We start from the raw sequence: 24,654 nt of genomic DNA, 5'->3' as shown, positions 1-24,654 counted from the left end.
TGCTACCTCCTCACCTCTCACCCCTTCCTCCCACCATGGTGGTGGCCTAGCATGCCCTCATTGTGAGCTCCGGTGGCTCACAATGAGTCTGAAGCAGCTGCAGTGCAGGAAGACCAGCCGCTTCCTCCCAGGGGTGCCATTTCCCATCAGCCGGAGGTGGCGCTCTGCGTCAGACTGCCTTCTCTGGTCTTTGGGCTGCCCTGGATTAGGCTTCTCAGGAGGGGGTCCTCTGATTCTCTCTAGTGTTTCCGTGGGCTTTCTTTCATCTTTACCACAGGTGCCACTGCTGCAGTTCGGGCTCCTCCCATGGCCCCGGAGATGAGGCTACCATTGGGGCGGGGTGCGTTGATCTTGCAGGAGGCGGCGATGATGGCTGCGGTGACAGCTGCTAGGGCCAAGATGGGAGAAGTGGGCTGAGGGGATGGTGGCGGCAGCAGTTGCTTTGACATGGTGGTGGCAGCAAGACAGAGCCTGGCACCAGGGGCTCAAAAACCAAAAATGTCACCCCCACAGCACACACGCAAGGCCACTGAGCAGGGGAAGGGAGGGAGTGCCTAAGGGCCAAGCTTCCCAGGGTGTGCAACCCCCCCACACACACACACTCCATGCAGCCCAGCTTTACTGCAGCCTGACTGAAGTGGTGGGGGTGAACAACAAACTGGTGGTGCCAATGGTTCACCACCCTGCCCACGTAAAAATTGGAAATATCCCTGCTCTCTCTTGTTATGGCCCCTCTCCACCATTGGATTTATTGGCAATTTATTTGAGGAGAATATGGATGCCTCCTTCCAGAAAACACATTGCATTGGATGGAAATATGAATGGCCACCAGCGTGCAACCAAGCACTGAACAACCACTTACTCTCTGTTTGAAAGCGCTGTACTGTTCTGTCGCACTTTGCAACCATTTACCCAGTGCAAATCTCACAGTCCATAAAACACCCTGGAGGACTGCCACAGGAACAGGGTGGTATCTCCTTCAGAAAGCAAAATCCCCTAAGCTGCAACGGTGTTTCAGATAAACCAGAAGGGGACAGAGTAGAGCCAGGAGTAGAGCAGAAGGAAACACATGACAGATGGCCAACAAGGTCAAATGATGGTAAGGGGAGATAACACACACCAACGCAAGGTAAGAGGCTCAGTGTATAGATGTTTATATACCAATGCAAAAAGGCACCAAGCCAATATTGGTGAGCTGGAGTGCTTGGTTGCTAATGAAATCATAGATATAGTGGGTGTAACAAATACATGGTGAAAAGTGAGAACCAGTGGGACACTCTTATTCCTGGATATAAACTCTACAGAAAGGACAGGGAGGGGTGAATTGGGAGTGGAGTAGCACTGTATATTAAAGAAGGGATCCAACAAGCTAGAAAACCTAGGAGGACCTGAGTCCAACACAGAAACATTATGGGTGACAATATGAAGACTGAAAGGAAATATATTACTAGGGTCGTACTGTCACCCTCTGGATCAAAGCGTTGAGAATGACCTGGAATTAGAGAAGGAAATCAGAGCAGTGTCAAAAGCGGGGAGGGGAGCGCATGAGCACAAGACAGCGCTGTAATAATAGGTGACTTAAATCACCCTTACATAGATCGGGCAAATTCACATTCAGGTAATTACAGAGAGGCCAAATTTCTAGAAACACAAAATGACTGTGCCTTAGAACAGATGGTTGCAGAACCAACCAGAGAGAGAGGGCAACCTTGGACTTAATTTTGAGTGGTGCCCAGGACTTGGTGTGAGATGTCAGTGTTCCTGAAGGGGCTCCCAACAGGGTGACTCCCCTTGATGTCGCCCCTTAGGTGTAAATGAAATAAATGAGCCCAGGGCAGCATACTCTTTTATACTGCCAGCCCAGGAAATGATGCAAGGCCCAGCAGAGACTGCTGAGTCAGCACTCTGGGGGAGCTGCAGCTCTGCCACCAACAGAGGCCTGAAGCACTGATGCTCCCAAAGAGAGAGAGCATCAGAAAAACAGAGAGGCAGCTGCTGATACTTACCACAAGCTCTATTCACTGTCTTCCAGGGCAGGATAACAGAGGGTACATGAAATGCTCCCTTCCTCTCCCTTCTTCCCTTTACTAAAGCTGGTTCAAAGTCTTCACTTGTGCTTATTCAAGCCTCTTTCAAAAACATTACATTGGCTTCCAAAGTACAGTCCTTAAAGTGCAGTCTTGGCTTTGTTTCAATACATACATGGAGAGAGAAGAAGAACCTGCTGATTTTGAAACTCAAGTGCAATCTGAAAACGTTGTCCAGGAACAACAAATACCCTTGAGGTAACAAAAGGAGGAGGCCTGCTAGCTGTATCTCTTACGAAAAAATGCCATACTTAAGAAGCAGCGATAGCCAAGTGTCAAAATTTACAGCAGCAGTTTTGTTTTTCTTGGCAAGTGCCCAAGTATAATTATACAGCGAACGCAGATCAAGTCATTATAACAGCACATGTGTTCATTCAATCTGGATACTTCCTGGTGTGAGATCTGAACCGATGAACCTCAGCAGGCTAAGATGAGTGAAGACATCAGAAGCACTTTATCAAACTACTTGTTACCTTAAAAGTATTTTCAATATTGCAAAGCAAAAACGTAAGACATATTTACAAGTGATGGGAAAAAATAAACAGCTGATATCTAACCAAGAGGATTTTTAAAGATTTACTTGGAAAATACACAGTAATTTGAATCACCTTACAGCTAAACGTACAAGTACAGAAATAGGAATATTCCCATTATATGAACCTTAAACCTCATACCTCCATTGTCATTCTGTCATCATCAGTGATCATTTGAAGTAGCTTGAATTTCCTCATAAGTTAGCAGTTATCAAACTTGCTACTAAGCAGTCCACTTACTTCAGTTGTGCTACTTTAGTGAAAGTAGCTTAAAAAGAAGAGCTAAAGATTAGCTACAACAGAATTTATTATTCAAATCCATGACTTTCCCCTTTTCAACCTTCCAATTAAGATCATTCTTAATTTATATGGGTGTTACAGTGTTAGATGGGTGTTTCATCATTCTTTTTTGATTAAGGAAAGAAAAAAGATTTGCAGAACCGAGGGCTGTCCATTCACTAAACCAAACGTCTAACTAAAACACCCTTTGCATTGAAGCTGAGATAGGCGCATGTCTGGGGCTGATCATATGAAATGTCACACATCACTGAAAGAACCCATATCAAAAGTACCATGAAAAAAATCATTTAAAACCATTATCTCACCTCTTCTCACAGATGCCAGAAAAGAAACATTTTCCACTAAAACTCACAGAGGAGTCTTTGTGCTTGAACTAGCCATTAGGGCTGAGATCCAGTGTGTTCTTCAGAGTGGGGAAAACGTCAGGGGCTTGTTCTCATGTTTTTCTCATGTTTTCTGATGATAACGAATACAACAAATATTTCTATTAACTGTTATATAACTAATTACTGTTAAATCCCAGAACGCCAAACCATGTGGTCTCCCACAAACCATGTCGCATGGGCTGCAAAAAAACTTCCCAATCCCCAGTTGGAACTACACCAACTAGCATTCCCCACAGTCATGGATTAACTGGGACATCCCATATTTCCGGGGGGAAATGGATGTCCCATTCGGGATGCCATTTCCCCCATGTTTTGGCTCCCGTGCCTACCGCCAGGTTTCCTCATTGCCAGCTGAGCGGCTTCTCCTCAGCAACATCTCGCCGCCAGTTCTCCCAGTGCCACCATTCCAGTAGCCGACTTCTGCGCTCCCTGGAGTGAGGCTGCCCACCCCCTTCAGGGAGGAAAGGAAGGGAAAGAAGGTGGGCTCTCTATGGCACTTAACAAGGCTGCCTGCTTTCCAAGGGAGCTCGGTCTCTCTATAGCCCACCCACTCGTTGGCTTTCTGAGGGGAGGCAGAGAAGCTGGAGCTGCTTCCTTGGACAGTGGTGCCAGCAGCAGCCATTTCGCACACCCCCGCACTGCCCGCCCCAGCCTGAAGAAGTGGTCGCTTGCTCAGCAGCAACAGCCACTGAGCGTCTGTGTCATATCTGTATGTCTCTCTGGGCAGAGGAGAGGATGGCCTATGAGCAGCTGAGGTGGAGCCACCCAGTGACAGGCAGAGAGATAGAGAGCCTCGTGAAGGCGCCTCCATACATGCACTTGTGGAGGGAGTGGACTAGGAGACATGACCCAAAGGAAAGGACAGGAGGGAGCAAAGAATAAGGGGCCTGCCCCATCACTGCTGCTGCTACTATGCTGTTTGAACACAAGGGGGCAGGGTGCAAAAATGATGGCCCTGCTCCTGAGATGGCCCCACTCCTGACCGAATAATCCTGACCGAATATGGTCCCATATTCGGGCAACTGAATGTTGGCAACCCTAGCCCCAACTGACATTTAACCATTATCAACCAACGGTGTTCAAATCTCAGATTAACAAACCAGGATAAATACCAGATCAGGGATTGGGAGGATTTTTGTGTGTGTGGCCCACACAATACACTCTAGGGGAGCTTACACAGGTTGGCGATCTGGGATTTAGTGATTAGCACACATTGTAGTAATTGTGAGAACAAGCTCAGAGAATATGTCCATAGGATCGAGAAGTATGTCTTGGATACAAATTAACTGAGTCCCTCTCACATGCGATTCTAAGGACATCCTACTCTTAAAGCCAGTGGTTTTTGAACCTAACAGGAATAACTTGCAGTGCAATGTGGCAAACAACCATTTTTAATTCATGGGATAGTCCTTGAAAATACTGCTGTTCAATTCAATGTTATGTAATGGGAATGTATTTTCCTGTTCCTGTGAACAAACTAGGAGTAGGTAAAAATCCCTTCAGCAAATTTGCTGCCCCATTCTCATCATTCTCTTAGCCACTATGCTCACTAGTTTTCTACTTATATTTAAATGATATTCTGATACATACCACTTAAATAAATTCAGTGGGTTGCATCAACAAATGGTTAATCATGACTAGACATCACTGAAATAAAAGAGACATGTTAGTTGTGACTAATTTAAGTCCCATCAGTTTCTATGGAACTTAATCATGACTAACATTCTTTGGATATATATTCTGAACTTCTATACATTATAAATATTCATATAAGCCAAATGTCAAGGCCCCAAAATAACATATGTAACCGTTGAAAATGTTATGTGGAATAGATTTAATAAGCCAAATTACCTAGAAAACCAAGTCTAGTTGCAATTAGAAAACACTAATTAGAAATTTGGAGTCAATATGAAATAATAGCTGTTTTAAGATGTTGACATACTTTTTAAACTGTTGGAACATAGGAAGGTGCCTTATACCAAGTCAGACCATTAGTCCATCTAGCTCAGTATTGTCTACACAGACTGGCAGTGGCTTCTTCAAGGTTGCAGGCAGGAGTCTCTCTCAGTCCTATCTTGGAGAAGCCAGGGAGGGAACTTGGAGCCTTCTGCATGGAAGCATGCAGGTGCTCTTCCCAGAGAAGCCCCATCCCCTAAGGGGAATAACTTTCAGTGCTCATTTGTTGTTTCCAAAACAGCTTTATTTTGGAGTAGCAGACAGCACCTCACCATATTCTTGGAACTGTATGACCATAGCTTCCATTTTGGATACTTGAGTTTGTAGGATCACAAACTCTGCACATGCCCATATGTGACAAATGATCTATTAGCATAAGCAAGACAGGGAGCATACCTCGAGAAAATAACAACAATGACTGAAAGGAAGTCATCTCCGGGGGCGGGGGGGGACTCTCTTTGTCTCTTTGTCTCTCTGTCAAAGAGAAAGAATCTAGCAAAGTAAACCCCAGGTCAAGAGCATCTGCTCAGAGAAGAGTAACAAACTCAATTTTAACAAAAGAGATTGCTTCACTAATCTTCTCTGCAGTAACTCAGATAAGCACAGCAACTCCCCACCCACTTTCAACAGCTAATGAGCTGGCAAGGAGGAGAGCTCCTTAAAACTTAGGAAAAATTATCTTTGCACCTGGAGAGACATGTCCTATTCCTGATAAGCATTAAGGTCACCAATTCAGACCTCCATGTACTCTTCTACTAAGCCATTACAGCTTTTTCTTCAGTGAATTCACACCCAAGCTTACTAGTTCATGCAACTTAAAACTTGATTGCACAACACAAGTTTCATTCCCTCCAGGGAGGGTGCACAGTCCATGAATTGCCTTCAACCATGTTTTGGAGTACAAGTACTCCTTGCCCAGCAACACGGCCTCAGAATCAGAACCAGATTGTTTATTTATTTATTTATTTATTCAATTTCTATACCGCCCTTCCAAAAATGGCTCAGGGCAGTTTATACAGAGAAAGAAAGAAAAATATAAATAAGTAAGTAAGTAAGTAAGAAAGATGGATCCCTGTTCCCAAAGGGCTCATAATCTAAAAAGAAACATAAGACAGACACCAGCAACAGTCACTGGAGGTACTGTGCTGGGGGTGGATAGGGCCAGTTACTCTCCCCCTGCTAAATAAAGAGAATCACAATGTTAAAAGTTGTCTCTTTGCCAAAGGGTTTACCTGGACATACACTCTGATGGTTCTCAAGCTTGTGAATGTTAACTCTGCACCACTTGCTCTTTCTTTTCCCTGCTTTTCTACTGCACTTCCCCCTATGAGGAGATCTGATCACGAGCCCATCTAAAAGCACACTGAACACACCTACGGACCAGGATAGGTAAATACTAACCTTCTGCCCCTCTAAATCTCCTTGCCCCCCTTTCTGCTCTTACTTATTTCTGCATTTTTAGCCCTTTCTACTGCAAGCCTTAAGCAGATTTATCTAGAGTTTGGACCTTAAGCTAAAATCCCCCAAGTGAAATTCTCACAGAGACTGTTAAGATCTTCTTGCCCTACCTAACTAATTGCACCCCCTCTTTATTGCTAAATAAATCTGTTATATTACATTTACACTTCCACATAATTTCTGGACCAAAACTTTGTTCAGTTTAATATTGTAATAGACTGCTCCCCCATAGCCAAGCTGATTCCCCACAATAACCCAAAAGCATAGTCAGAGTGTCCAGCCAAGCAATCTGGATCAGATCTATTACCAATGTCTCCCATTCAAATGCAAACCAGAGCAGACCCTGCTAAGCAAAGATAACAATTCATGCTTGCTACCACAAGACCAGCTCTCTTCCCATTGTATATGGAATGGAAAATTTTAGTGAGATTTATTTATTTATTATTTATTTATTCTATTGAATAAATAAATTGAATAAATAAATAAGATTTACATATCCAAGAATAAGTACACCTGTTTCAGTATTCTACATTTTTGTTTTTAAAATCACTTTTTAAATATTTCACCTATTACATGCAAAATAAATCTCTTTTTAAGCAATGTAGGTGTAATACAGCATTATCAGATGAAAATAAGGAATATAAGGAGATATGGGCTAGAATTTGGGAATCTGAAGATGCAATTGAGGCCAAAAGCAGAAACCGTTAATTTCACAGCAGTGCTTCGGACAGCTTTAAAATCTACTCTAGATACATTAGTTGGACATCATTTTCTGTTCCAGTAGGAATAAGATGAAATCAAGGCAGCTTCATAGTAAATGAATCCTACAGTAATGTTTTGTGAAGAAGGGTCATTTTAATTTCAGGCTCTTTTATTACACAGCAAGGTAACTGACTGAAGTGTGAAATAACATTTACAGCATAAACAAACTCTGATTTCTTCTCTTCAGTGCCTTAAGAAACAGTTCAAGTATTTTCTCCTCTTAGCCGTAAGAATTGTTAGATTATTCAATTTTGCCTTTGGATGTGCTATATACAATAATTTGTCAACATATATGCAATTACAGTGGTAAATTCTTTGTGCTGCACTCCATTTTCCTGTTCCTCATATCACTGTAGATATAATAGTATCTGGCAAGGGAATCATATACACTGGAAGCTATGCAGTGTAACTGTGCAGAGTTGCATCAACTTCCAGAGCTCCAGTGAAACCCAAATGTCTGTTAGACAAATGGCATGAGCTGAACATGACATGCCCAGTCCCATCCCTTATTTCACAGCAGGAGATCTGCAATTTTATCTCTCCCCCCCCCCGCCTTCATTTTGTTCATGTTTTAGAGCAGTGGGTGGGGTAGAATACAAGCAAGTCCATGGCCCTGGGGAAAAGAAGAAATTAATTATTTTTTTCTGCACCATTTTGCCAGTGAAAGTGTCATCACAGGACTATTTGTCATCACAGGCCATCTTATTTAATTTAATTTAATTATAATTCTCTGTGTAAACCGCCCTGAGTCATTTTTGGAAGGATAGTATAGAAATCCAATGAATGAATGAATGAATGAATGAATTTGCCCTGTCAGACAAAACATACAGATACCCTATGGTGCATACTTCCAGGAATTTGCTAGTTAGTTGCAGCACGCCCCTAACCTATTGCATTTGTTTGTTTGTTTGTATATTTATTGCATTTATATACCGCCTAATATAAAATCTCAAGGTAGTTTACAAAATTAAAACCATAATACAAAATATAAACATTTAAAATTCATAAAAAGATACAAATCATGATAGATAAAAACACATTAAAATTTAAAAATATTTCAGTAAAAAGCCTAGGAAAATAGGTACATTTTCAGGGTCCTCCTAAAAAACAAACAGAGAAGGAGATGCTCTTATTTCAGCAGGGAGCGCATTCCAAAGTCCTGGGGCAGCCACAGAGAAGGCCCGGTCCTGGGTTGCCACCAAATGTGTTAGTGACAACCATAACCAGACCTCTCCAGATGATCTCAATAGGTGACAAGGTTCACAACTGAGAAGGCTCTCTCTTAAGTACCCTGGGCCTAAGCCATTAAGGGTTTATAGGTAATAACCAATAGTTTGTATTTCATTCAGAAAAATATAGTTATTTGGTTATCATGATATGACATATTGTGTTATATGGTCCCTTCAAGTAAACTCAGAGACCAATATGGCTGCCACATTCTGTAACAATTGTAGTTTACGAACTACATACAAAGTCAGCCCTATGTAGAATGCATTACAGTAGTCACGCCTAGAGGTTCCCAGCATATGTACCACTGTTTTAAGGTCATTTGTCTCCAGAAATGGATGTATCTGGCATATCAGCCGCTGATAAAAAGCACTCTTGGCCACTGCCTCAACCTGAGACACAAGGGAGCACTCCCAGACTATGAATCTGTTCTTTTAGGGAGAGTGTAAGCCCATCTAGAACAGACAGATTTAAACCATCTCTGATCCCGACCTTCTACAGACAATACCTCCATCTTGTTTGGATTCAGCTTCAGTCTGTTATCCTTCATCCAGCCCAATATCACCTCCAGGCAGGTACTTATGGGGATCATGACAGTTTCTGATGGAGTTGATATGGAGAAATAGATCTGGGTGTCATGAGCATATTGATAGCATCCCAGACCAAACTTCCTGTCACAGTCAGGAAAAAATATTCTAGCTTAGTGGGAATTAAGCCCAAGATAAGCTCTAGACATAATTAAGTGATGGGAAGCTCTTCCCCAACATGTCTTAAAAGTGACTTATTTTTGCAAGCTCATCTACAAGAACTTTTGAGAGGAAATGACCAAGAGTTCTTCAAGAAAGTTACGTGGGGGTACTCCTTCCCTGTTGTCTCCAACATTTCCCTCTTCTGAAGCAAATTTATTTTTTTGAAGTCAGCAGGGAAAGCTGGTTGCCAGTGACATAGGTCTTGTAGGCCTAAATCTAAGAATGCCCAGAACTATCCATTGCCACAGAACAGAGATAAATTGAAGTCACAGTTTCCAGTGTCTCTTGGCCCAATTCATAAAACTAAAAGGCACGAGAAGCTATAATTTCCATGCATCGCAGACAAAACAGGCATTCTTGAGAAGCATTCAGAAGCATTCAAGTCTCAAGAATGAGTATACAAAGTCTCTGTTGTTGCTAGCCAGCTTTTCCTGCCATAAAAATTTGGGGAAGGGTGGAAACAGCAGACTATTTATGTGAAATTTTTAGTTTGGCTTGTAGGGAACTTGGACTTTGGCTTGTAGAACCCTTGAGTTCATACTTATGAGCCTTCTAATTCAAAACTTCAGCAGCAGCATTTATTAATTATTATTATTATTGGTGTTGTTGTTGTTAATTTTCTATCTATCTCCTAAATGTACCCATCGCTAATCCCATGTGCGGCAGCTCTCACAAGAGCAGTTGCCTGGGGATAGCGATGGGGACGGGAGACAATGGTGGCGGGAGGCCAGCCTGGCCTGGCCACCAGCTGGCCAGAGGAGGAGGTGGTGACAGGCTGGCCGCCGGTTGGCAGGAGAAGGCAGCGGACCAGCCTGGCCTGGTCACCCACCAGGAGGAGGAAGTGGGAGGAGGCGGCGAAGGCCGGCCGGCCTGGCCCTGGCCCGGATGCCAGTCAGCCGGAGGAGGTGGGAAAAGGTGGTGGGAAGGCCTGGCCCAGCCACCGGGAGGAGGGGGTGGGAGGAGGGGGTGGGCCAGCTTTCCTGCCAGCCTGCAAGCCAGAAAGTGGGGGGGGAGAGGAAGAAGGCCGGCCAGCTAGCCCACCAGAAAGCACGTGGGGAGGGGGGGAGAAGTGGGGGGAGGGGGAGCAGCCAGCCAGAAAGCGGGGCATGCCAGCATGGGGGGGAGAGCAGTGGTTGGTGGGCCCGCCAGAAGCGCAGATGCTCTGCGCCCAGCCCAGCTAGTATATATATAATTATTTTTATTATCCACTTACCAATATGACCAAATGAGACCTACGAGTAGGGGTATGCACAAATTAAGATCTGTGATTCAATTCGAGGTTGAATTGAATTGCAGAAGCCCCAAATTGAGTCATCAAAAGCAGAGGCCTTGGCTGGGTGCCTTGACAAATCTGCCCTGAATAACCCAAATATATTTGGGTGATTTCCGTGCCATTTTGAGGCCTGTTTTGCTGGGAACTGGCCTAAAATTGGTGCCTTTTTTTTCTGTGTCAGCCCACCTTGGAGAACACGTCTACCAAGGTAGACTGGTCCTCTGTGACAGGCTGACATGTTAAGTCCAGAGGGGACGGCTGGACTACCTCCCGATCCCAATTGGTAGACCAGTTCTCCCTGGAAAAAAGCACCATTTTGAGGCAAAACTAGTTTCCCAGCAAAACGGGCCTCAAAATGATTTTTTAATTGCCCAAATTGATTCAGGTCTAATCGGGGTTGATTCTCCTTGACCCCAAATCAGGCCCTCTATTTTGAGGGCAATTCAATTTGGGATTGAACCTGTGAATCACACCCAAAGTGACCCGAATCAATTCAACCGTGAATCAATTTGCACCCCTCAATCTACCACTCCCATATACCAAAGTCTCACAGGAGATTATGAATAGTTTTGCATCATACCAAACACTGAAGCTTAAGATATAGGAACTAATCTTCTCCACAATTTTGAGCATCACCATCATATACTAATTTAGAAATTTGAAAAAAATTCAAATTGCCCCAAACTACATTGCCAAAGGGAGTTATCAGAACTGAACCTCGTGTTTTAGTGAAAATGCCTCTCCAACCTTATACCTCTCCAACACCAAACACTGTTTAAGACAAATACATATTCTCCAGACAGTCTTGGAGGAAACTGATTTTTTAGACGCATTTCAAACTGGATTTTGGGTGAGCTATGGGGTGGAGACTGCCTTGGTTGGCATAATGGAAGAACTCCTATTGGGAATTGACAGAGGAAGTATTACTCTGTTGGTCCCTTTGGATTTCTTGGCGGCTTTCAATACTATCAACCATAGTATCCTTCTGGAATGTCTGAGAATATTGGGGGTGGGAGGCATTGCTTTACAGTGGTTCTGCTCCTACCTCTCAGACAGATTCCAGATGGTGCCACTTGGAGGCTGCTACTCTTCGAAATGTGAGTTTATGTATGGCACCCCCCGGGCTCCATACTGTCTCCAACACTTTTTAACATCTACATAAAACCACTGGGAGAGATCATCAGGAGATTTGGTGTCAGGTGTTATCAGCTACTGATGACACCCAGATCTATTTCTCCCTGTCAACATCAAGAGACGGCATAATCTCCCTAAATGCCTGCCTGGAGGCAGTAATGGGCTGGATAAGGAATAATAAACTGAGACTGAATCCATATAAGATGGAATGCGGGAAGTACTTATTGTGCGGGGTTGGAACTTCAGAGACGATTTTGATCTGCCTGTTATAGATGGGGTCACACTTCCCCAAAAGGAACAGGTACGCAGCCTGGGAGTGCTTCTAGATCCACAGCTCTCCCTGGTATTTCAGGTTGAGACGGTGGCCAGAGGTACTTTCTATCAGCTGCAGCTAATACACCAGTTGCATCCATTTCTTGAGATGAATGACCTCACAACAGTGGTACATATGCTGGTAACTTCCAGACTTGACTTCTGCAACGCACTCTATGTGGGGCTGCCTTTGTACGTAGTCCAGAAACTGCAAATGGTACAGAATGTGGCAGCCCGGTTGGTCTCTGGATCATCTCAGAGAGACCACATTACTCCTGTGTTGAAAGAGCTTCACTTGCAGCCGATAGGTTTCCGGGCAAAATACAAGCTGCTGGTTATAACCTATAAAGCCCTAAATGGCTTAGGCCAGTGATTCCCAAACTGGGAGCCTCTAGATGTTGCTGAACTACAACTCTCAATGCCCCAGCTATAATTTATTGTGGCTGGGGATGATGGGAGCTGTAGTTCAGCAACATTTGGAGGCTCCCAGTTTGGGAACCACTGGCTTAGGGCCTGGGTATTCTTCACCATGAGCCCCATTGCCCATGAGGATCATCTGGAGAGGTTCGTCTCCAGTTGCCACCGGCTCATCTAGTAGCCTTATCTGCAGTGTTCCCTCTAACACGTAATTCCAGATGTTGTGGACTAAAACTCCCATAATTCCCAGCCAAAGGCCATCATAGCTGGGGATGCTGGGAGTTGTAGTCAACAACATTTGGAATTCCCAGTTAGATGGAATGCTGCTTCTCTGTTGCTACTCTGGGACTGTGGAATGTGCTTCCTACTGAAGTATGAGCCCCCCTATCTCTGACAGCTTTTAAAAAGCATTTGAAGACTTATATCTTCACCCAAACTTTTTAATCTGACTGTTGTTTTAAATTGTTTTAAGGTTCTTATTTTCTGTGTTTAAACTTGCTTTATGTCACTGTAAACCACACAGAGACAAAGGTTTGGGGTGGTGTACAAATGTGATAAATAAACAAATATTTTAAAAGCATTGTTCATAACATTTAATAGTAAGTGTGCGTAAATAAACCATGTGTACAGTTTGAGCCTTCACCCTTTCTGCAAGCATGCATATAAAAGGAATCTCTTTTTCCCTCTTACAATTTCCTTTTTTTGGAATACACCAAAAGCTATAGCGTCTACTTCACACATTATATACGTTTTGATTATGCTGCATGCATTTCCTTTTGGGACAACTTAAGAACAAACAGCATTTAAAGATGGAGTACTCACGTTGGAAGTGGTTGGCAAGCTCTGCACTGAACATAGGAAGCTGCCTTATACTGAGTCATACAATGCCTGCCTGGAGGCGGTAATGGGCTGGATAAATGATAACAAACTGAGACTGAATCCAGATAAGACAGAGGTACTAATTGTGCGGGGTTGGAACTCGAAAGACGATTTTGATCTGCCTGTTCTGGATGGAGTCACACTTCCCCAGAAGGAACAGGTACGCAGTCTAGGGGTGCTTCTGGATCCAAGTCTCTCCCTGGAATCCCATGTTGAGGCAGTGGCCAGAAGTGCCTTCTATCAATTTCGGCTGATACGCCAGCTGCGTCTGTTTCTTGAGATAGATGACCTCAAAACAGTGGTACATATGCTGGTAACCTCCAGACTGGATTACTGCAATGCACTCTGTGTGGGGCTGCCCTTGTACATAGTCTGGAAACTATAGTTGGTCCAGAATGTGGGAGCCAGGTTGGTCTCTGGGTCATCTAGGAGAGACCATATTACTCCTGTATTGAAGGAGTTACACTGGCTGCTGATATGTTTCCGGGCAAAATACAAGGTGTTAGTCATAACCTATAAAGCCCTAAAGAGCTTGAGCCCTGGGTATTTAAGATAACATCTTCTTTGTCATGAACCCCACTGCCCATTGAGATCATCAGGAGAGGTCCGTCTGCATTTGCCACCGGCTCGTCTGGTGGTTACTCAGGCACGGGCACTCCCTAGTGAAATAAGAGCCTCCCCATCTCTGACAACTTTTTAAAAGTCTTTAAAGACGCATCTATTCACCCAGGCTTTTAACTGATATTGTTTTGATTGTTTTAATGTTGTTTTTAGAATATTGTTTTAAATTTTTAAATTGTGGTGTTTTAAATTTATTGTTTTTAAATTTCTTGTTTTTGTTTTTAACTAATGTTTTATTTTTATTTTTATCTTGTTGTAAACCGCCCAGAGACATAAGTTTTGGGTGGTATAAAATATGTTAAATAAATACATACATACATAAATCTAGCCCAGGATTGCCTACACTGACTCGCAGCCACTCTTGTAGTTTCAGATTGGTACCTACCTGGAGATGTCAGGAACTGAACCTAGAACCTTCTGCATGCAAAATAACAGAGCAACGGAGGGACCCATCCCTAATTGACTGTTTTAGGATGATTTACATGACATTATCATGATCCTGTTTACTCAGAAAAAAGTCCCATTGTGTTCAATAAGCTGTACACCCATGTCTTTAGGATTGCTAATTTAGCTTTACATTAGTACAATAATATAGATCACTGTGGTAAAGATTTGTTTGCAAGGTGTTTTTTTTAAAATATCTATTTTCATAAGTTTATATTCTGTCCTGGTTCACTGTGGGCCACTATGTGAAACAGGATGCTGGACTAGATGGGCCTTGGGCCTAATCCAGCAGGGCTGTTCTTATGTTCTTACTGTGTCCCACAATGTGTGCAGCCTGATTTTGATCACCAGAGACATTGCTTATCTTTGTGATCCTCTGGGCAATGACCGTCTCACTGTGAAGCTAAGGGCCAAACTACAGAGACATTTAAATCTTAATTATGATTATGGGGAAAGCGCTGGGAAAGGCTGCAGTTCCCAGCACTTTGTGCTTATCTTCTGAGATGGTGCTATGGCCTGATAAGACTTAATTTCTCTTAAACGGAAAAGTGCAGCACTGTGCGCTGAGCCATGGGAAATGGCTCTCACATTGAAGGTTTTTGCCAACATGGCTCCCATTCAAAAAATAGTTCAGATCACTCCACTGAAAATGAAGGGAATCTTCTGTCTGTATCTTCTTCTGGAATGTATAGAAAGCTAGTGTGCTCGCTCTCTCTCTCTCTCTCTCTCTCTCTCACACACACACACACACACACACACTATACACTTTTTGGTCAGCAAAAAAAAAAAATTGCCACTGTGAAATTAAAGTCACACATATCCTATATACATCAAATCCTGTCATCTCAAAGTGGCTGGCAGTAGCTAACAGGTATGTATTTTTCTGGATGGCTGCTGTCTTTCTGGAGGTAGTCATGACCATCTCTTTAAAATTCATAATGGAAATGTAGATTTATTTATTTTTTTAAGTGAAAGAGAAAATGCAAAGTTTTGCATGAATGATTTACAAGTGGATATTTTAAAAGCAAAGATCCATATAAACACATTTGAAATGCATTAACCTGTATTGAATAGCTGCATATAAAACACTTTCTGCTAAAATCAGTGGATGTGACTAAAATCTTGGTGTGTAGGATATACCCTTTTCATCTGAACAGCACTGGCTTTAAATATGCAGACAGGAAATGAAACTTTCTGTTGAGTCCTGGATTTCTCTTGCAATCGAAACTAAAATTGTGAGTAATAAATTAGACACAGGCTCCATTTCTGTCATTGGAAGACATATGATAGTGCCCAAGCAAAATGGCCTTGAAAGATATTTCTGTACAGCATTCCTTAATCAGTTTCAATCCTCCATCATATGTAGACACATAAAGATGTGTGTGATGATCCACAAGTCAGATATGTGTTTCTAAGATAACTTTCCCCCCCTCAGATCACAGGGCAAACTGCTTGTGAAAACCTGAGGCACTTTCCAAAACAGTTTATGATGCATCAGGAGAGGAAAGCTGTTCAAAGAAAAGTCAAATTTCCACTGAGTAGCACCACTTGCACACAGGGGCATATCTAGGGTAGGGCAGGCAGGGCACGTGCCCTGGGCACCACTTGAAGGGGGGCGCAAATTCCTAAAATTATTTTTTTTTTAAAAAATGGCCACCAAAAACAAAATGGCCACTGCACATGCTCAAATGGCCTCTGTGAGGCCCTAGGCCATGCCAGGCCTCACAGAGGCCATTTGAGCATGCATGGTGGCCATTTTGTTTTCAGAGGCCATTAAAAAAATATATTTTAAAAAGTGGCCACTGCACATGCTCAAATGGTCTCTGCGAGGCCCTAGAGGCCAGCGGTGGGAGGGGTAACCTTTGCAGACGCCCCCTTCCCACGGCCTATAGGAAGTGCCCCGAAGGGGCTACAGGTAAAAAAAATTGATTTAATATAAGTCACTGTACACATATTCAGTTTAGCACTATGTACAGAGAATCAGGGCTTGTGAATACTGAGCTGAAGCTTATGAGCTAAGATTGTATTCATTTGCTCTTACTTTGCTTCTTATGATAAGTGAGTTAAATGTGGTGTCTTAATAATATGGCTATTAATGGTGAGTTTGTCTTTGATCAGTGTGGAATCCTTAGTATTAAGGCCCACTGGGAGTTTCTTGCTCTCTTTCTCTCATTTTAACTGTCTTTCTGATAGACTAGAATATATTCCAAGCAGTGACACAGTTTACTCTGCATATCCTTTAATTATTTTTGGAGTATCTGGGAAAAGCCAAATTCTCCATTCATTTTTAAAACGTACAGTGTATGTAATAGTGATGCTACAATGCATAGTAAAGAATTAGATAGGCACTTCTGTTTAGTTTTCCAAGTACACCTCCACATAGTATTTGGGTATTTCATGAGCCCCAGCATACTGATATTTGTAGTTTTCCAGCATTTTTTGGTCTGGCTACATCCACTGCTAAATAGTTTTTGAAATTTTAAAAGATTAACGAGCTTGACTTATATTTTTCAGCTGATATTATGGTAAAGTTATCTGAAAGATGGGTGTCAGATGTTTGGACTGGGCGCAATTTCAGTGCTTGCCCTAGGCGCTATTTTCCCTAGATATGCCTCTGCTTGCACAGACCTAACTAGCTGCTTGATCCTGGCCAAGTCTTTCAGTATTTAGATTTATGCATTCAGTTGCTATGGAAAACTTTTACTTTGAATGGATGATTTGAGCCACCTGAGCAGAACAGAGACAGGATGGCTTGTCATCATAAAGGTCAACTGAGCCCTACCTGAACATTTCACAATAAAGAAATAAGATTTCTTTAATTTTTCCAAAAGTAACCATCTGTATTCTTTTCATAAAACAGTCAATTAAAGGTTGCATTCCATGAGCTAAAACTCCTCTGGATGGTTAGGTGTTACCTCTGTCCAAATCAATTGAGTTAGCAGATATGCAACATAGGGCAATTGAGCTGTATTGTCCCTGCTGTCTTCCAACTTTAATTTGCCTCTTTGCTCCTGTATTATAAAAGATAGCACAGTTGGGAGTCTCCCAGACTAGAAAATAATAAAAGGCAAAGATTGAATTGGGTTGTCAGGCCAAACAAAGTAAAGCAGTCTACCATGAAAACAGCAGATAATTAAGAGGATGGTCCGTAGAAGTAGAAATGTAGTTGCCAGTACAAGAAAAAGAACTGTATCCCGCCCCCTCCTAAAACCACAAAGGCTGAACAACCTAAACCCCTCTCTCAAACAAAACATACTGTTCAAGGCAAGTGTCTGTAGTTATGAGTGAATTTCACAACATGCTTAATAAACCTTTTAAAATACAGGTGCACAAATATTTGTTTACACTTTTTACACGTTTAAAAACAAATCTAAATACTATAACTTTAAAAATTAGTTTGCTCATCCAGAAATTCTGTACTAATTGCTATGTAGTCTTCTCTGTGTGTTTTGACTTGAAGATCTTTAGCAATGTTACACTGTAAGACTCCATACAGGGGCAGGGAACACATTGTACTACCTACCTACCTACCTACCTATCATATTCCGAACCATGCCGAGGCTGCAATAATGTCCCTCTTTGTATGGAGCGTGAGTGTGGCCAGCTGCCAGCAGAATTATATGGTGTTGGGATGGAGAGATATCCCAGAATTTGGTGGATCCATCTCCTATAAGCATATCTGTACATCACAAATTTTATTCTGGTTTTTGGTTACAGTTGATTCAACCTTTATTTAAAACATTCCCAGACCACCCAGATGAATTATATGTTAAGTATCTGTTAGCTGATAAAGACTAATGTAACATATAAAGTGGCAAATTTTTGTTTCTTAGCTACAAGGGCTCACTGTATTCTTGTATCTCCTCCAGGATTTTGACTGAATTGGTCATGGGAATTTAGATGTATGTATTGGTTATTTTAGTATCTTACTGGTCTTACTGATTTGTCTGTTAATGCTGATATTTTGATTATTGTATCACTGCTTTTTATTCTGATCAATGACCGTAATAAAGTATGTCAGTGAGTATTACTTCATACACAAAGTTCATAATGAGGAAGCATTCCTCAACAAATTCCATGTGGCTGCCTAATGTGTAAACTGGCCCTCAGACTCCTTATAGGCCAAGAGCTACAAACGAAGCTAATGCAGGTAAATTTTTAGAGTGAACTGACTTCATTCCAATATGCAACAGCTACTGTGGTTCTTGACTCTTTATTTACATGGTTGGTAGGCTGGTGTGAAAGATTATGCTAGAATATCTGAAAATGATATGCCACATACAAGCATTCTAGATGTCCCTATTAACAACAGGATATGGTTGATTCACACACACACACACACACACACACACACACACACACACACACACACACACGATCATCTCTGAATAACCATAATATCAAGATATGACAGAATGGGCCAAAACAGCTTTAACAGTCTCCTAACATCACCTCAAATGAGGTGTGTTACAGTGAGACAGTTCACACATTCAGTGCCAGTCATCATGTATCAAGTCATCAATGTGACAAAGTGTTGACAGATCAAGTGATGTACATGCATGTGTGAACTAAGCCTTAAGGATAATGAAAATAATTTTTGCTTGTTACCTTATGTAATCTTAATGCATTCTAAGAGTACCATAGCATTCTTTCCTTTAATATAATGCTACTAATTGTAGTGGGGGCGGCGGTTAAGAATCTATAAAGATAAGGATGTTGAACAGGTAATCAACTTGATCTTCTCATTAGCAGACTTGTACCTTATGGTACAATTCCTAGTGTTTTCCCCCCCGGTGATTTATTTAATGTGCAGAACAATGTGACTTTTACTATTCCTCTAGGGAGATTATTTCACAGTTTAATGCAACCTATTCTCAGAAAGATTTCACCCCTAATATTTTGCTTTGTTATAGCCTAAGCAACTTCCATTTATTACTTTTAATTGTTCCCTTCCAGCACCCCGTTTAACATGTTATGTATTTTCTTTTTTCATTGTATTTTAGCATTATATATTTCTAGCTTCCTTTTAGTAAAGTTTGAACCAAAATTCATGACATTTACAGCTAAGGTAGATGACCTTTTCAATCAGTCTTCATGATCTCCTTCCTCCATTTTCTTCACCTTTTAAAATGTGTTATAAAAAACAGGGCAGCACTACCTGCTACAGTTACTATACATTACAGTTGCTATAATGTAGTTAGTATACATTACAATTGTACAAAAGCTCCAAACATGGGGAATGTAGGCATCGTACATACACAACAACAAATATGCGTCTTTAAAACCCATGCCTCTATAGAACCCTATCAAAGTTCTCAGATGCATGTACACAGGTTTTTAAGATGTGCGTACATGCATGTATGATGTCCACCTGTGAACTCTAATCAGACTTTACATTGCATGTGTGTACAGAGTTCTGTAGGCATGTGCATGTTGTGTGAATCAATGCACGTCAGTTCATTTAAAAAGTGAATTGTACAGGCCCTCTCAAATGCAGGGTACAGATAGGAATGGACTACTGTGCATGTTTTGAACATAATGTAAGAATAATGTATATGTGTGTACACACATACATTGTACATGGATTGTAAGCGCATTGACTATAACATGTGAATAGGACTTTGGTGTTTCCTGCAGCAATCATAATGTGTGAAATCTGATCACTGAGGTTTATGATTTGGAAAGAAAAGTACTATTCCACAACATTATGTCCTTGTACAGAGCTATACGTTGTACTACACTGAAGTTGTACTACAGAAGTTGTACTACACTGAAGTTGTACTACACTGTTTAGAAGTTGTACTACACTCTTTAGAAGTTGTACTACACTGCAAAAAATTGTAGAGAAAATTTATGAGGCTGCCCAATGTATTTCTTTGTAATTGTTCATGTAGACATGGAGGGTTGCTAACTGGGAGAGAGGCAAGCTAGGCCTTTTCCTTTCATACAGCAGGGGAATTTCTCCTGGGCTAGGGGGACAGTGCATAGCCCACAAGGGAATAGTGTTAGTGACAACTAAGTGAACACAGCTTGCGTAGTCTCAGTCACCAGGGCCCCACTAAGACTTTTCATCAGCTGGTTCATGGAGCTCTGGGCAAAAGGAGGCATCAGGTGGTACCTGCATTCCAATTTCAAGGAAGACTTTTGCCCACTTGCTCTACAGGAGTTAAATGGAATAGCTTAATGTGCGCAGAGCATCTGCGCGCTAGTACTTGATTGTTCCCCTCACCCCTTGCCACAGCCCCCCTCACTTCAGAGATCTCTCTGCTCTCACCTGAGCCAGACTCCTGCTCCTCCATTCCTTTACTCCATTCCCCTCACCCCTCTTGGTTGAGCTGCAGCATTGCTGGCGCCTATTGGCCAAGCTGCAGCCCCCTATCCCCAGAGACCTCCCGACCCTCACCCAAGCTCCTGCTCCTCCCCACAGGAGGAGCAGCACTAGCAGTACACCAGACCTTTCCTTACTGTCACCACCGCGATGGCCGCTCATTCTCCTCAGGCCGCTGACAGGCCTGGGCCCGTCCCTTGCCTGCCTGCCTCTGCCAATGGCCTCAGCAGTAGCCCCAAACAGCAGCAGTGGTTGACTGGGCACTTCCTTGCTGCCAATAGGCACCACCATGGATGCTTGTTCCCTTCAGGTCGCTGACATGCTCGGGCCCGTCCCTCACCCTTCATTCTTTCTCTCTTTCCCTCCCTTCTTTTTCTCTCTTTCTCTCTCCTCCACTCACTCTTCCCCTCTGTATTTCTTCCCCTCCTCCTCTTTATCTCTCTCTCTCTTTCTCTCTCCCCACCCCGCTTCCTGAGTTAACAGATCCTGTTCATCTCATTTTCTTATCCAATTCACAAAACTGCAGCCTCCTCCTGAAGGGACTCTTTCCTCCCTCACAGCTCCTCTCTTTGCAGAACCCTGCGCACTATCATTCATATATATACATATTCATATTCCTCACCTCTACAATTAATAATATCTTCTGACCAGTAACAGTTGCTTTCCAAGTGACCTTAACCATCACAGGCTCCTCTTCCCTATCTGCATATGGAATCCCCACTGCCCAATCAGGTGCTTCTGCTTGTGAACTATTGCGAGAGCTGCCACGCACAAGATTAGCTACAGGTATGCTTTAGATAATTATACACTGTATTTAGTAGATGGTTGGGAGAGATAGGGGAAAGGGGTTGAGGGTGGTGGTGGAGACAAGATGAGGGTTTAGAATAAGGGATGGCATTTTGAGGAGTGAGAGAAAGGAACTTAAGTGGTATGGAAGTCAGTGGAGGTGTTGAAAATGAGGAGTGGGATAAGCAGGAGACAGAAGAGAAGAAAAGGACACTTCATCCTTTTCAACATTCTGACTGTTGAGCTTCCCCACTTGTAAGAAGACATGAAAAGCACTGAGTCAGTTTCAGGCATCTGGTGAACACTGTTTTTCCCACATTTAAAAAAAGTAACGTCCATTACATTGATGGTAGAATTTTCATGGCTTGGAAAATGCAAATAGCAGTGTAGAAGAAAAGCATTAGGACTTAGTCACACTAGATTAGCAAACAGCAACTGTAGCAATTCGTTGGAAATCTTGAAAGGTTTGATGAATCAGTTTGAATAAATACAAAAAAGTTTGTATACTATATCAACGGTTTACCCAGCCTCCTGTGATATGGAAATTAGGATAAGAAAACTGCATGGGCATTTTAGAAAAACAGTTTCAAATCAAATGAGAAAGCTTTGTGCGCTTTCAGAACCTGCAATTTTAGTCCTGTTAGTCCCATTGTTAGTTTGTTAGAAAACCATTTTAATGTAATTGTGTTTTAAAAAAACCAAACCAAAAATAGGAGAGAAACAAAAAGCGGAAACACATTTATCTGACTTCAAAAGCTGTTAACAATCATTTTATGTGACCATGGTTGGCCCCTACTACTTTCTTTCTCCAAACTATTTGCCAAACTGAATCTAAAAATTAAAAAAAATTCTTGCATTTTACCACAGCACTAAAAACTATTACATAAATATTAGCATTCTAATGTTTTCTGAGAAGCATGTAAGTGTAAACTGCTTTGATTTTAATTTACTTGTTATTAAAGTTACTAATATGCACAAATTACAAAATACAATTACACAAGGACATCAAAGACTGTATCCTAAACTTTCTTTCCTCTGTCTGGGAACAAAGGAACTCTGTCTGGAGAAAGCAGTTTTCCTTCAGAGAAGGGCTCTTCTGAAAGAAGAAGATGTTAGGATAAATCCCACTATAATTGGGTTATACAGAATTATCACTCTGGATCCCCTGGTGATGGATATTTATAGGCCAGACACCAACCTCCCATGGTTGGGTATGATGATTGAGAAGGTGGTGGCTGACCAGGTCTAAGCAGCTTTGGAGGAAACTGATTATCTAGAGCAAGGCTGCTCAGCTTCGGTCCTCCAGATGTTTTTGGTCTACAACTCCTATAATTCCCAGCCACAGCAGTCAATAGCCAGGGATTATGGGAATTGTAGGCCAACATCTGCAGGAAGGCTGAAGTTGAGAAGCCCTGATACAGACCCATTTCAAACTGGCTTCATCATGGGCTATAAGGCTGAGATGGCCTTGGTCAGCCCGATAGATGGCCTTTACCAGGGAATTGATCCTGCTGGTTCTTTTGGATCTCTCAGCGATGCCATCGACCATGGTATCCTTCTGGATTGCCTGAGGAATTTGGGGATAGGAGGCACTGTTTTACAGTCATTAGGCTCCTATGTCTTGGGTAGATTTCAGATGGTGGTGCTTGGTGACAGTTGTTCTTCAAAACAGAAATGCTGTATGGAATCCTTCAGGGCTCTATTCTGTCACCAATAGTTTTAAACATCTATATAAAACCACTGGGTGAGGTCATATGGGGATTTGAAGCTGGGTGTTATCAATATGGTGATTACATCCAAATCTATTTCTTCTTGTGATCAATATCAAGAAATGGCATTAGCCCCTTAAATGCCTCCCTTAAATGGGCTGGATTAAGGTGAATCCAAGCAAGACAGAAGTACTAATTGTTGGGAGTTGTAATTTGAAAGACAGAATATAGCTTCCTGTTCTGGATGAGGTTACACTCCCCTTAAAAGAACAGGTTTGGGAGCGCTCTTGAATCTGGGTCTTACCCTCCGGTCTAGGTTGTGGCCAGGAGCGATTTTTACCAGTTGCAATTAATTTGATAACTCCACCCATTCCTCAGGGAGAATGACCTGAAAATAGTGGTACACCAGCTAGTAATCTCCAGGTTGGACTACTGCAATGTGTTCTATGTAGGGCTACTTTTGAACATGGTTTGGAAACTACAGTTAGTTCAAAATGCGGCAGCAAAATTGGTCTCTGGGGTATTCCAGATAGATCACATTATACCTGTTCTTAAACAGTTGTACTGGCTGCCCGTATGTTTCTGGGCAAAGTACAAAGTGCTTGTTATTACCTTAATAGCCCTGAATGGCTTAGGTCCAGGTTACCTGAGGAAACACCTTGCTGTAGAAGATCCCCACTACTTACTACAGAGGGGTGCATCTTCACATACTTCCAATTCATCTGGTGGCAACATGGGATCGGGCCTTCTCAGTTGTCACCCCTTGATTGTGGAATGCACCCCTATGGATATAAGAGGATTATCTTCGTTGGAGGCCTTCAAGAGAACCTTAAAGACCCATCTTTATAGCCTGACCTTTTATGATATCTAGTTTTGATTTTAATCTGGTTTACATGTATTTTTATTTTAATTGTTTTATTATATGTTTTTTTGTTTTACTGTAAACTGCCCTGAACCACTTTAGGATAAGGGTGTACATGCAACCAGTTTGGCCAGTTCGGTTTGAATCCAGACCAGATTTGAACCAGCCCAGTCTGGTTCCAGGTCCAGCCAGACTGGGTCCGGCCCAGCCATTGAACTGGGCTGAACTGGTTAACAGGCCGGTTCGGGGATATACTTGTAAAGGGGAATCTGGCGAAGAGCATAAGGCTGGGGGTGGGGGAGAAAGGGTACTTTGTACCTTATCCGAAGTGGTGGTCGAGGCAGAAAAGATATCAGCAGTGGTGGGGGGCAACAGCAGGGTACTCTAAGCCCCCAGCTGCCCTCCTGAAGGAAAGCCTGGGCAGACTGTGG

At 42.4% G+C, this 24,654-nt stretch overlaps 1 protein-coding gene across 9 annotated transcripts in view; it reads right to left on the bottom strand.

The window, feature by feature from the left end:
* The window catches only part of IMMP2L (inner mitochondrial membrane peptidase subunit 2), a 753,382-nt gene that overhangs the window by 339,071 nt on the left and 389,657 nt on the right, over window positions 1-24,654 (bottom strand). The gene's annotated exons all lie outside the window — the stretch shown is intronic.

The sequence above is a fragment of the Hemicordylus capensis genome, chromosome 5, assembly GCF_027244095.1.
Source record: "Hemicordylus capensis ecotype Gifberg chromosome 5, rHemCap1.1.pri, whole genome shotgun sequence".
Taxonomy (NCBI): Eukaryota; Metazoa; Chordata; class Lepidosauria; order Squamata; family Cordylidae; genus Hemicordylus; species Hemicordylus capensis.
The sequence above is the reverse complement of the archived record's forward strand: the minus strand, read 5'-3'. Positions and strand labels throughout refer to the sequence as shown.